The sequence below is a fragment of the Rousettus aegyptiacus genome, unplaced genomic scaffold, assembly GCF_014176215.1.
Source record: "Rousettus aegyptiacus isolate mRouAeg1 unplaced genomic scaffold, mRouAeg1.p scaffold_m13_p_7, whole genome shotgun sequence".
NCBI lineage: Eukaryota > Metazoa > Chordata > Mammalia > Chiroptera > Pteropodidae > Rousettus > Rousettus aegyptiacus.
Genome location: NW_023416310.1, coordinates 77419448 through 77432872, shown reverse-complemented (window position 1 = coordinate 77432872; position 13425 = coordinate 77419448). Strand labels below are relative to the sequence as shown.

The following is a 13425-nucleotide window of genomic DNA, read 5'->3' as shown; positions in this document are numbered from 1 at the left end:
GGGAGAGTGAACAATCCCAGGAGAGCCGGGAATGCCCCCAAACCGGGCATTAATAAAGCCTTTTATTCATTCATTCACTCAGACATTCGAAAAATGCCCATCGCCAGTTGCCAGGGCAGTCAAACATTGTCTGGGAGTAATTGCTCACTAATGCATCATTTGGAGAGTGAACCAAAAAAGAAGATATGTCAGATTTTTAAAAAGGCAGCCACCCCTCTACTCCTACTCCACCCCCAGCTCCCCCACCACACGCCCATGAAAGATACAATGCAGAGCAAGAGCTACAGTTCAGATTTGTTGGCCAGACTGACTCAGGAAGAAGGGGGTGAATGGAGTAAATGTCTACGAAAACCCAAACCAGACATTTCCATTAAGAGCGTGAAATCTCTATTATAACTCTGCAAAGCAAGGATTGTAATTCCCATTTAACAGGTAGGAAACTCCAGTTCAGAGAGATGACATGACTTGCTTAAGGCCCCCAGTGAGGCTCACAGCCAGAAATCAAAACCATAGGAGGCAGACGTCAAGATCTGTGGCCTTTCCATGGAGGCCAGTGCTGGCTCCTTTGGTTTGAAAGGCCTTGTCTCTAATCCGAGGCTATTTCTGGGCTGAAACCCTGAGGCTGGAGATGGATGCCCAGGAAACAGGAAGATTACTTCCAGAATCTTACAGGATCCAGCCCCTCCTCAGAGCCAGCTCAGCCTCTGTAACAAGTTCTTGGTTCTTCCTTGCAGGGTGTCTGTCCCCTATCTTGGGGGACAACACAGTGGAAACTTGACCTATTTCCTTGGCATGAGCACTCCCACATACTCACACAGGGACAATTCATAGTCCAGGTCTGAAGCTGCTTGAAGTAGGACCATCAGTGGAGAAATGGCATGAAAACAGCCGCCTGAAGAATGTCTCTGAGTTGCAGATGGGTTCCTGGGCCAATGGAATGACATGGTAAATACCAAGAGGAGTATGGGAATAAGGATGAAGGGAATATAGAAGGGAAACTAAAGCCTGGTTTTGGAGAATAAGGGCGGGGGACAGTATGGGACCGTAGCTCCATTGGGCAGTAAGTCCCAGGAAATAGGGAGCAGTGACGCTGGGCACCTGACCTGCTCAGAGCTGAGAATACTTTGGTTTCCAGAAGTCATTAAATTGAGATCTCTAGGGGTCTTAGACTGCTCACGCTGTCAACAAAATACTAAAGTCCGAGTGGCTTAAATAATAGACATTTATTTCACACAGTTCTGGAGTCTAAAAGTCCAGGGTCAAGGTGCCAGTGGGGTTGGTTTCTGGTGAAGCTTTTCTCCTTGCTTTGCTGATGGCTGCCTTTTCCCTGTGTCTTCATACGGAGACAGAGAGAGAGACTGAGAGAGGGAGGGGAGGGGGAGAGAAGAGGTGGGAGGAACGGAGAGAGGGAGGAGAGAAGGAGAGAGGGAGCGGTCTCAGCTGTCTCTCATAAGGATTCCAGGTCTATCCAATTAGGGCCCTGCCCTTATGTTTTCATTTAACCTTAATTACCTCCATGAAGGCCCCATCTCCAAATTAAATCACATTGAGAGAGCTTTAACATTTGGATTTGAAGGAACACAATTCAACCTGTAACGCTAGAGCTGGATGGGAACTTTCAGCTAAAAAGCTTGTTTATTGGCTTATGAGAATTGCCTGAGGAAGCCCATGTGCAATGTGTAATACCTGCACAGGGCTCTGCATGTTCTTCCTTCCTCCTGTTTTTCCTGTTAACTGTCAATATAAGGTAAGGTAGCAGAGAACCGAGTTAGCGTTAAGGCCTGGGGTTGTGTTGGCGTGGTGGGGCACTGAGCAGAGCTTCTGAGGGGTCCGGTATAGGCTGAGAGCTGGGTCGAACTTGTTGCTGAGCTTCTGAGGATCAGCAGCCTGGCAGGAGCCATGGCTGAGCCTGGCCTAAGCATCTGTGGGCGGCCAGCTGAAATCACTTCTGCGGCAGGTGCAGCGAGGTGGAGGCTGATGCTCGTCAACCACGGGAGATGGACCTTACGCCAAAGGGAGCCAGTAAGGGTCAGCGGGGAAGAAGACACAGACCCGACCTCCCACCCACCCTCCGTCAGCCTCTCCCTGCTCAGATGACTCCTGGGATGAAGGAAGAATGAGGAGGGAGAAGCCTTGAGGGGGACGGACCTTTGTCCAAAAAGAACTGTTTTAAACCAGAAGAAACCAACTTCCTTTAAACTGGCGGCTTCCCTCCCAGCTGCGGTCCTGCTACCAAGCAAGATGCGTCCGTACATCTGAGCCTCGGTGAGTACGTGTGGATTCTAATACCTTCGTATTTATCAGGCACTTATGATGTCTCAGGCATAGAGCCAAACATTTATTGGATTTTAAAATGTGTTGGTTTAAAACTACTAACAAGAACAAGCATTTCAGAAAATACCGATGCGTCTATGTTCAGCTTAATGAATTGCTGTAAAATGAGCACTGGTGTCAGAGGTTCCCTAAGACTTTCGTGGCCCGGTTGTGGTCTGCCCCATACAACTTAAAGTCCTCCTTGCCCCGCGTCTGTCCTATACCCTGCAAGGCCTCACGAGCCATGTCTGTAGTAGACTTCCAGGCCCCAAGTTCAAGAGGCATTTCAAACAGCCCCCTTTAAGACAGCCCTTGGGACTTGAGTTGAAAACTGGGAGTGTGGTCTCCCCTGAGGAGGCTGGCCTGGAAGACAGAGAAGCAGGCTCAGTCTGCTCAGGCAGGACTCTCGGCCTCTGCTGCCTGGTCTGAGGTGGGGACATGGGCTCCTGGGGGGCATGGCAGTTGCCCCCTATGGACCCTTTGCTCTGTGGGGCAAGGTGCAGAGAAAGGTCACAGCACAGTGCTCTAAAGCACGGGGCCCAGGTCAGCGGCCTTGGTTGCTCATGTCTGAGAGTGGCCCCTACGCCTCTCCACCAGCCCACTTGCCAGCATTCCTCCCGAAGGAGACAAGGCCAGCTCTTCAAGTCATCTTCCAGGCTCTTGGGCCGAAGGGAAGCTCTTCTGAAACCTCTAGGTTCGCGTCCCGATGGTACTGTGCGCATATCGTGTGTCAGGTGCTTCCAGACACCTTGTTTCACCCTGAGAGGCGAGTGTTATCGCCCCGAAGTCAGAGATGAGGAAACCGAGGCCCAGGAAAGTGCTGTGCATCACCCAAGGTGGTATGGCTAGAAAGTGGAAGACCGGGTCTGCTATGGCGCAGATTGGAGCCCTTCTCTCAGTCAGTGAAAGTAAAATCAGATGCCGGTGGTGGGGGAGGGCTGGTTTCGGTAGTTCGATAAGCCCCCCAGGTGCTTCTAATGTGCGCTCAGGGCTGCCACCCACTCTTTAAAATTCTTGTCATTGATTGGGACAGGTGGACTTAGGATAGTGTTTTGAATGACAGCTGAGCTTTTCTGCGGCGCCCGTTGGTACCTGGGGCCTCTGTGACAGCACAGGACGCTCCCCTAGACTCCAGAGAGGAGGAGGGTTGAAGCCAGTGCCCGAATAAGTGATTGACGATAAGTGATTGACGTACCGCGTGCAGATCACGTGAGGAGCTCAGCGGGGCTGGGAGAGAGCCCCGAGCCGCCAGGTGTCGGAGCAGCTCAGAGAGCAAGGAGCTAACAATGAAGGCGTTACGCGTTCTCTGGTGGCCCCGGCGGACAGTGGTGGGACTTAGGACTTTTGACTTTACAGTGGTGCGAAAGCGATACATATGTAGTAGAAACCGTACTTCAAGTTCCAAATATTGATCTTTTCCCCGGCTAGAGATAAGCGGGTGCGGTGCGCTCTCGCGACGCTGGCAGCAGCCCTGAGGTCGCGAGAGTCAACAGCTGGCCCTCGGCAGGGGGCGGCGTCTCCCACGCTTTTTTCGGGTGTCGTGTTTTCCCAGCGCATCACGTCTGCAGAGCACCCGTCTCTGCGCAAGTGCGCGTCGAGCTGCGCGCGTGAATGGCGGACCCGGGCCGGGCCGCTTCTGTGTTTCGCTTTCAGCGCTGTATTCAGTGATACCTGAGACGTTCAGCCCTTTATTATACAAGAGGCTTCGCGTGAGGTGACTCCGCCCAACTGCAGGTGACGTGAGTGTCCTGAGCACGGTTCAGGCGGGCTCGGCTAAGCTAGGACGCTCGGTGGGTTCGGTGTGTTAAATGCATTTTCAACTTCGATATCTTTAACTTCCGATGGGTTTGTCGGGATGAAACCCCATGGTAAGTCGAGGGGCATCTGTAATTACTGCCGTGGAATCAGCAAGGAGCTAAATCTGGAGGAAATGCGGACTGCCCCTGCTTTATTTCCCTCATGGAATGGGGCACACTAGTCAAGGGTCAGAGTGATCACAGCTATATGGGGGCCAGCTCACTGTTGAGGGCACCCCAAATGAAAGGCTCTGGCCATCTAATGGCTGCTGAGGTGGGTGGTGCAGAGACGGGGTCTAGGAGTGGGAAAGTTCTGAGTACTGAGTCAAAGGGGGGGGAAGTGTCTTCGAGGTCCCCACTCTTCCCTCCAGAATGAGGCAGAGGTGCCTGAAGGAGACCTCTAAGGCCTCAGATAAGGAGACCAAGAAATGGAGGTGATGGATGAGAATGTCCATTACCACCCTGGGGCCGGAGTCCACCAGCTGTGCCCTGAGTCTGGTGTGGGGAGGACAGCTTCCCCACGAGGTGTGCCACGTAAAGCCTTTGCCATCACCTCTGATCGGGCCTGAAAGATTGCACGTCAGTTTCCAGCCATGAGCTGGGTTCCACAGTGTTCATCTCCTCATCCAGACTCTAGGTAAGGTTCCCAATACTTAAGCAAAAACAATTCCAAACTCTTGACTTCTTATTTTTCTTTTATTTCTCGTGTTTGTCATTTCTGCTCCATGGTGGCCACCAAGCCCCACATTGCCTGTGGCTCCAGGTCCACTGTCCTCCGGGCACGTCTCTGCCCAGTGCCTCCAGCCGAGCCTCTGCCTAGAGGACTCTGGTGTCTGGAAGCATCGCTCAGGAGTTCCGGCTGTGTGCAGTAGCAGCCATTGTGCCTCTTACTAATAATTTCTGAGGAAGAAACCGGAGGTGGTTTTTATGGAGGGCATTGTGTTTCTCACCTTTCTGTGTGCTTTTAATCTTCTCCCACCTCTGTCTTCCCCACTTATTTGTCCACCTCCCTGCCTTTAGGAACCCCAGGTCCAAGGCCACGAGGACTCCCGACCCCTCGGTGCACCATCCCTCTCTTCACGCTGCCTCAGCGCTCTGCCCATGTCCCCGCCTCCCTCCCCGCCTGGCTAAGATTTCACGGTCCATCGTTATAGTCACTCCATTGCTTAATTCTTTGTCCCTCTTGCCTTCATTTCTGCTCACAAACTGGCCAGGTCTCTTCTGAATCCACCTGTGTCTTGGAGTAAATTATTACATGGAAACCAAGCCACCAATACATGCTTCTAACACTCCGTTTTCCTCAGACCACAAGTTCACTGGCACATCACCCACCTTCTTTCAGGTGACCAAAGTTTCTGTTCTCCATGGCCTGCGCCACCATCCTCCGTGCTTTGACGGAGGGCCCTTTGCCACCCGCTGCCCCTCCCCACCGCCACGGATTTCAGGTCTTGGTTCTTCAGCAGCACTCCGTTTCTGGTACCACCTTCCATGGCGGTTGGGATTGGCGTGTCAGATGGGATAACGCTGTGCTAACTAAGCCCCAAACTCTGCCCAAACGAAGAGTTTGTTTTCTCCCTCACACTACAGTACCTGAGAGGGGCCTCCGTTAGTTTTAGTCACTTAGGGATCGGAGCTATCAGAGCAGCCACCACCTCGAATGCTGCTGGCTGTGGTAGCAGTGGGCAGAGATGGCCTGGAACATCTCAAACGGGTGACTGAGTGTGCCGGCCGAGAAGCGGCACTCATCATGTCCAGTCACGGCTTACTCGTTGGCCAGACTAGGCCTGTGAACCTGCATGACCACAAGGGAGCCAGGAGGTGAGCTCCCCTTATGTATCTGAGAGGGAATTTTGACCTCTGCTGAGCATTACAGTGACAGGTGACCGCAGGAGGGTCCGTTATCAGCCTTATTCCGCATGTGGCGAGGCACACAGAAGTTAAGTTTACCTGAACGTATGCCTTTAAGTCAGAGCAGAATGGGAACCCTGCTTTAAAAAATTATATATATTTTTAAATCAAGGCATAATTGACAAACAACATATTAGTTTTAGGCGCACAACGTGATTTGCTTTTCAGAATACTTGCTTTTAACCACTGCTCTGCACTGCTTCTCAAAACATCAGGAAATATGTAGATTTTTACCTTCTTATTGTCATGTAACTTAATTGCGATGTGCATAGAGAATGGAGTCTTTTTTAAAAATGTACTGAGGCTTACTCTGTGGTCTTGCGCATGATCAACTTTTGTAAATGCCCCACGTGTGCTTGAGAAGAATGTGTGCTCTCATTGCTGGATGCCAAAGTCAGTGGATGTCCATTAGGTCAAGCTTGACTGTGGTGTTCAAACTTATATTCTGTCGTTTTTGTTCGTTTGTTTGCTTGAGCGATCAATGATTGAGAGAGGCGCTGAGATCTCCCACTGCAATGGGACTTCCATGCCTTGAAACTTCATCAATGTTAACTGTATTTCCTGGCTATTTTATTACTTGCGTATATACTTTGACTTTTTTTTTTTTTTTTGGTTAATTGAACTTTTTGTGATTATGTAATGACCCTATTTCTTTTTATACTTTTTATTTTTCAGTTATAGTTGGCATACATTATTATATTTGTTTCAGGTGTACAACGTAGTGATTAGACATTTATATACCTCACTAAGCGATCACCCTGATAAGTCCAGTACCCATCTGACACTGTACAGGTATTACAGTATTATCGACTATGTTCCTTATGCTGTACATCCGCATGACTATTTTGTGACTACCAATTTGTACTTCCTAATACCTTTTCCATTGTTCACTCCCCACAATCCCTTCCCATCTGGTAACCCTCAAAATGTTCTCGGTATCTGTGAGTTTATTTTGTTTATTCTTTAGATTCCACATGTAAGTGGAATCATATGGCATTTGGTAATGACATTTTTTCTGATAATGGCTTTTGTGTTCAGGATTATTTCGCTCATCTTCGTATGAGGTACATAGGGTTTCTTTTGCTGTTTGCCCGATCTCTTTTTACCCCTTCGATTTCAAATTGTCCAGGTCCTTTTACTTTTGTTAACATGTATTATTAAAAGAATATAGCTTTTTTTTTTTTCTTTTAAAGCCAATCACCTTTAATTGGCAAGTTGAATCCATTATGAGGAAAAGCATTTAGACACCAGAATATGGAGATACTAATGTTTTTCTATTATTTTTTTTTTCATGTAACTTGTAGTTCTGTTTTTTCTATATTGATTGTCCTTTCTTGCTTGGATATTATAACCTAATCATTTTTTATTTATTTTAATAACATTCTGGTGCTATATGTTACTTGCCCAATAGTGAGAGGGTTTTCGGTTTTTAAGCACTGGAATGGGTGATAGTGAGGAGTGAGCTTTGGTTCTGCTGAAACCTTGCTCTGTGACCGAGGACAACTTGACTTCTCTGAGCTCTGTTTCTCCCTGTAAAATCCTGAGTTTGAATCAGCAGTCTGTGATTCCTTCGAACTCTTTGATTCTCTCTTCCATCACGTGAGTAGCCACTGGCCTGGTGGTCTATGAAAAGATCCTAGGGCATCTCTGATCTGAAATTTCCTCCTAGGCTAAGAGTTTTGTTTTGTTTTCCAGCCTTATTGAGATAAGAGTCTCTTTGATTCAAGATGGTCTTCCTTTCTTCACAGAATTGGGAAGGTTTCAGACTAAAGTAGCATTATGAAAAGGGACCCAAGAAAAACAATGTCAATAATTTAGTTTTACTTGTTCAGAATTGGTCGAATTATCAACTTCATAATTCAGATCAAGAGAAGGAATTGGCTGTGATGACACAGTGTGAGTGGTTATTTTGTATCTTTTTTTTTTTTAAAAAAACTTTATTTAGGTATAACTGATACACAATAAACTGCACTTATTTAAAATAAACCATTTGAGTTTTGACATAGGTATATACCCGTGAACCTATCGCCGGTTAAGATATGGACATAGCCATCACCCCCACAAGCTTCCTCCCGACCCTTGCTAATCCCTGTCTCCTCCCAGTCCCTGGACCCACACAGCAGAGTGAGTTGTTTCAGCACTGGTTGCTGAAACAACTGGATGTCCACATTAAACAAACCAACCAACCCTTTACCCTTACCTCATGGATTCATAGACCTAAATATAAACTAAAACTATAAAATGCCTAGACCAAAACAGGATAAAATATTAATGATCTTGGGTAGTCAAAGATTTTTTAGGGCACAAAAAGTATAAACCATAAAGGAGAAAAAAAGAGACAGGCTTCAACAAAATAAAAATTTCTGTTCTTAAAAATAAGAAAAGACAAGCCATAAACTGAGAAAATATCCAAACATATATCCAACAAAGGACTTCTGACAATAAAAAACTTTAACAATTCAATAATTAGGCAATTCAATTAAAAATGGTTAGAAATCTTTGCAAGATATACGAAAGACCAATAAGCATCTGAAAAGATGCTTGTCATCAGTAATCAAGGAAATGCCGATTGAAACCAGATAGATACCACCACATACACAGAATGGCTAAAATTAAAAAGACTGATAACATTAAGTGTTGAAAAAGGTGCAGAGCAAGTTTAACTCTTACACTGCTGGTTGGAATGTGAAATGTAATCTCTTTGGAAGTTTTTCACTTATCATACAACCCGGCAATTCCACTTTATACTCCAAAGAAAACATATGTCCAGAGACTTGCAGCATGTCAATGTACAAGCGAATAGATAAACAAATGGCAGCATATCCATCCAGTGGAATATTATTCAGCAGTGAAAAGGAATGAACTACTGATAAATACAACATGCTTTAACCTCAAAAAACATGAGAAAAAGCACTTAAGACACTAGAATATATACTATAGTAAGTCTAATAGAAAGCACATAGTTCTAGAAAAGCCTAAAGCTGGGGAGGGATGGAGGACTGGGAGATGATAAAAAAAAAAGGGTGCATACTATATGAGCTCACTTACATGAAAACTCTAGAAGAGAGAAATTGAATCTAGAGACAGCAGATCAGTGGCTGGCAGGGGATGGGGATGGGATGCATTTAACTAGGATGGAGGCCAAGGGAACTTTTTGGAATGATGGAAATATCTTGGGAGTGGTGATTAGATGGGTGTATAAATTTATCAGACTTATTTATGTTATTGTACTTAAACCAGGCCTCAATAAAGTCGAATGTAAACAGGTCCCAAAAGAAAGTAAACAAAAGTCAGAGTAGTTCCAAATTCACAGAATTTTTTGAAGTATTAAATAGTTTCCTGAAAACTGGAGGAGCTGTTCTAAGATACCTGAAACCACGAGGTATCAGGGTTTTTTATTCAAACTGTTACAACATGAAAACACCCCCCTACGTAATATATGTTCACTTTTCCAAGTTCAGGGCCTCAAATTTTCTGAAAGGCATGTTTAATATGAAAAGTATTCATTTATTTATTTTTTTTTAGAGGGTGGGTTTGGGGGGAAGAAATCAAGAGTAGCTGACTCCAGACTCTTGCTAGAGAAAAATGAGCAAATTGGGTTCTTCACTCCCCCAAAACACACCTTCATGGCTTTGGTAATCTTTGTCACTGTTTCTAGACACTGAAGTTTCTGTTTAGAGAGCCTTGGCTGGAAATATGGACTTATTTACCAAAATGTCTAGTCAACTGCAGTTCTCGGGGTATACTATATACCTCTGAGAAAAGCAACATTAAAAAGTTTCAGTTTTTATGTAACAGAGGAGGTAAGATCCCCTTACCTCCTCCATCAGACTTTCCAAGTTTATTTGAAGAAAAAAATAAAAACATCCCCCAAACCCGGAAGCAAAGGAGTATCTTAAAATAGGAATCTATAAAGCTTTTAGCATAGGAAGTGATCAGTAAGACTTTAGGGCCTGAAATATTAACAATGTTTGCTCAATATGCAGTTTACATGTGAACAGAAGAGACATCTTGCTTTCAAAAATTTATATAGCTCTGCGTATAGAATCCAGTACAAAGCGCTTTTCCTTCCTGGATTAAGTTTATTTTGAATGAAGCTCTTAGATGCACTCGCATGTGGCGCTGGGCTGCTTTTGCTCCAATGCACTTGGAGAGCTCACGACACCTCGATCTAGTGTTTCCACACCAGACTCATCGTGGGCTCCCTTGTCACCGTCTCCCACTTCTTTCCTCTCAGTTCCTGCTGACTGGATTTGTTTTCAAACAGAAAGGATATGTACTGCGCACGGTCATCGTCACGTTTTCAACCATTCCCCGTGTGCATGATGTCTAGGCAGTTATACAAGTGGAACGCACAGAGTCAACTTTCCCATGTAATTCCTCACGTATTAAGAAGTAACATTTGTGCTTCCTAATGTGTAGAGGAAGGTGGTAAAAACGACTTCTATCTGACATAGACCAGAGAGACTGTGCTCTCTCCACAATTAATTCACCCAGGTATTTATTGGATGCCTTCTCTGTGCCAAGCACAGGCGATGCAGAGGCAAACAAGGGTTTACAAAGTCCTTTTTCTTGGAATTTACATTCTCCTGTAACTAATTTCAGTTAAACTTTAATCAGAGTGGAAATGTGGGAGGAGAATAAATACATAAAATAAAAAGATACACAGAGTAAACAACTTAGAGAATTTATTTGTTAAGTAGGAAATAAAAAGCATGATTTTAACATTTTAGAATAGAACAAACCTAGAAAAGGTTAAACTACCGAAAAGAAGGCAAAGAGTACTGAAGTTGGCTTAATGGCCATACAATACAAACCAGCAAAACCCAAGTTGCTTTCATGCAAATAAGCATCAAGGGGGAGAGTACAGTAATGTTGGCAGGACAGGCCACAATATTTTTTAAATTTACATAAGAAACTGTACATAAATGAAAAAATAAATTAGACAATTTACAAGAAACATTTTATAGGTTACAAAAGGCTATAACTTAGTTTATTATGAATAAAATTTGTAGCACATCATACATTTTTACATCACAGATTCAGTGTTAGAAAAATTCCAACATGACAGAGCTCAGACTTGACAAGAACAATGCAATAGATAGAATAAGGCAACTTAAATGAAAATGGCTTATATAAGTAAAATTAACACAAAGATCTATGTATGATTTGGTCAATAATTGGGCAGAATTAAGACAAATGCCATTCAACTTCAGTTAAAAAGTCAAAGTTTCACCGTAGTTCAAATAAAGAGTGAAAACAATGTACCTAAAAAAATGATAAAACCATCTTAACATGATTTACATCCTAAATCCATTAATTATATTTGGGAAAGGAGACTAGATATTGATGTCAGTCCTATAAAGTTATTTTCTGTTTCTAAATGCTGTAAACTAACAAGAATACCTCAGAACAAAGTGGCAAACTTCAAAATGGCTTGATATCTGCAACAAGTATAGACCGTGCAGGTGTACTATCCATGATTCAGAGATATGATATAAGGCTCAAATAACCTCAAACTACTTGCATTATTTATGTATACTTTACAAATTATGTTAAAAGCTGATATGTTTCCTTTGAAAACTACTAGAACTATGTGAAGTACTGCAATATACGAAAAAAAAAGCACTATCTTAGCATTGAAATTTAGTTGCATATTTATACAATTGAAAAGTTTGAGTTTTAACTTCATTCACTCCTTTGAAAAATACATTCCTTATTCTTTTAAACGCAAAATTAGCGGCAGCTGGGACAAAAAGACTGAAAACCTAAATGAAAAGTAATCTTTGGCTATGGAATGAGCCAGAATGTAAAGATTTTGATTTCTTTCTTAAAGGGAAAAAAAAACGGATATCCTCTTACACATTCAGCACTAACTGTGGCACCTAAAGTCCCAGCATCAACTCACTGCTACATTTATTTTAAACAGTATGCTGGGACTGTCAGACACATGTCCAATCTGATTATTCTCAGACAATCCTAAGGACAAAATTATTTTAGGTACTCATTATATTTGAAGTAGATTGACTATAATCCATAATATTTCAACTTATTTGTAGGTAATTCAAATTGTATTTTATAAATTTCACAATGAATTGTTTGACAAAAGCAATAAATAATTCCAGGAGGGGTTTATGCCACATCTGTCTCCACTCACAATGTTCAGAAATAAACAGCTTAAAAGGGCCAATAAAAAAAAATCCCCAGTAGTATACAGCCATGCCACCCAGAATGCACCTGATCTCATCTGATCTCGGAAGTTAAGCAGGGTTGGGCCTGGTGAGTACTTGGATGGGAGACCACCTAGAAAGGCCAGGTGCTGTAGGCATTAAAAAAAAAAATCCCCAGTGTATCTAATATTCAAACATCTATGGATTTAGTGGGATGTTTCTCTGTACAATGGAAATGTTTTATACATATGATGCTCATGTAATTTTGAAGTTAACACAATAAAAATTCCAGATATCTTTAGATTGAAGTACACATACTTTATAAAACCCTCCATAGTACTTTAAGGTTTATCTACTTGCAGGCAGTATATTGCAGGCAATAAATTAATATTATGAGAGAATGTTAACATTATATAGAATTCTACTGGTTTGGTGAGAATTCAAAATCTAGTACCTATCAACATACAAATAAAATAAATTCCAAAACATGGTGCCAGTTTCTGAACAAACTGTTCTCATCATTCCAAATGTTGCCATGGAAGAAGCAAATAAGTGTCCTTCTCAAGATCCTGATGATAACTGATGACTACTGTAACAAGTCAATGTCCTAATTTTACAAATAAGGTCACATTCAAAGAAGTTAGACCAGTGACCAGCGCTATTTCTAATACAACATGAAATCAGGATCTTATGGCCACTGACCATATGAGCCAGATAACGCAGCAAAGAGTAGAGACTGCTTTAAGATGATGTGAACTTTTTGGAAGTAGAAATTACTCAATATTTCCATACCTGAAATTTAAATATGGATGAAAAACTGATGACTTTTCATGCCACAATTTTTTTAATAGGCTACTATAATACTTTAAAAGATTATCTGAAGATAGGAAAAAAAATTGGCTGAATTCCTTCAATACTAGAATAAAAACACAGTAAAATAAACTTACTGAGAAAATAGGACATCATAGACATTTCATGGCAAATTATCTTAAACAGGTCAAAGAGTATTATTATAAAAAGGCAACATATTTCTAGAATTTTGTTCATACATATCACAAAACAGTAAGCTAAATGCAAAAGAATGTACCCACATTTTTCTGGCTATTATTCTTTCAGTTTTTACATGGCTCGAATGGAGAATTTCTAAACTATATTCTCAAATGCAATAGATTGAAAAGCACTAATGTTCAACCAGAAAAAAAAAATGACACACTGAACAAGGTATGAAAAATTTTGTG

General features: G+C 42.9%; 1 protein-coding gene and 1 non-coding gene across 3 annotated transcripts in view; both read left to right on the top strand.

Annotated features, from left to right (window-relative positions):
• Nucleotides 1–13425, top strand: part of FBLL1 (fibrillarin like 1) — an 82083-nt gene that overhangs the window by 2011 nt on the left and 66647 nt on the right. The window contains exons 2-3 of one of the 2 annotated variants that reach the window (XR_004952141.1): nt 735–945; nt 1958–2265. The gene's annotated coding sequence lies outside the window, so the exon portion shown is untranslated. Of the gene's footprint in view, nt 1–734; nt 946–1957; nt 2266–13425 lie in introns of those variants that run through there. The other variant, XM_036224944.1, reaches the window with a different exon arrangement.
• LOC118606158 lies at nt 12227–12345 on the top strand. The gene has a single exon (XR_004952309.1). It is a non-coding gene; the product is annotated as a 5S ribosomal RNA (ribosomal RNA).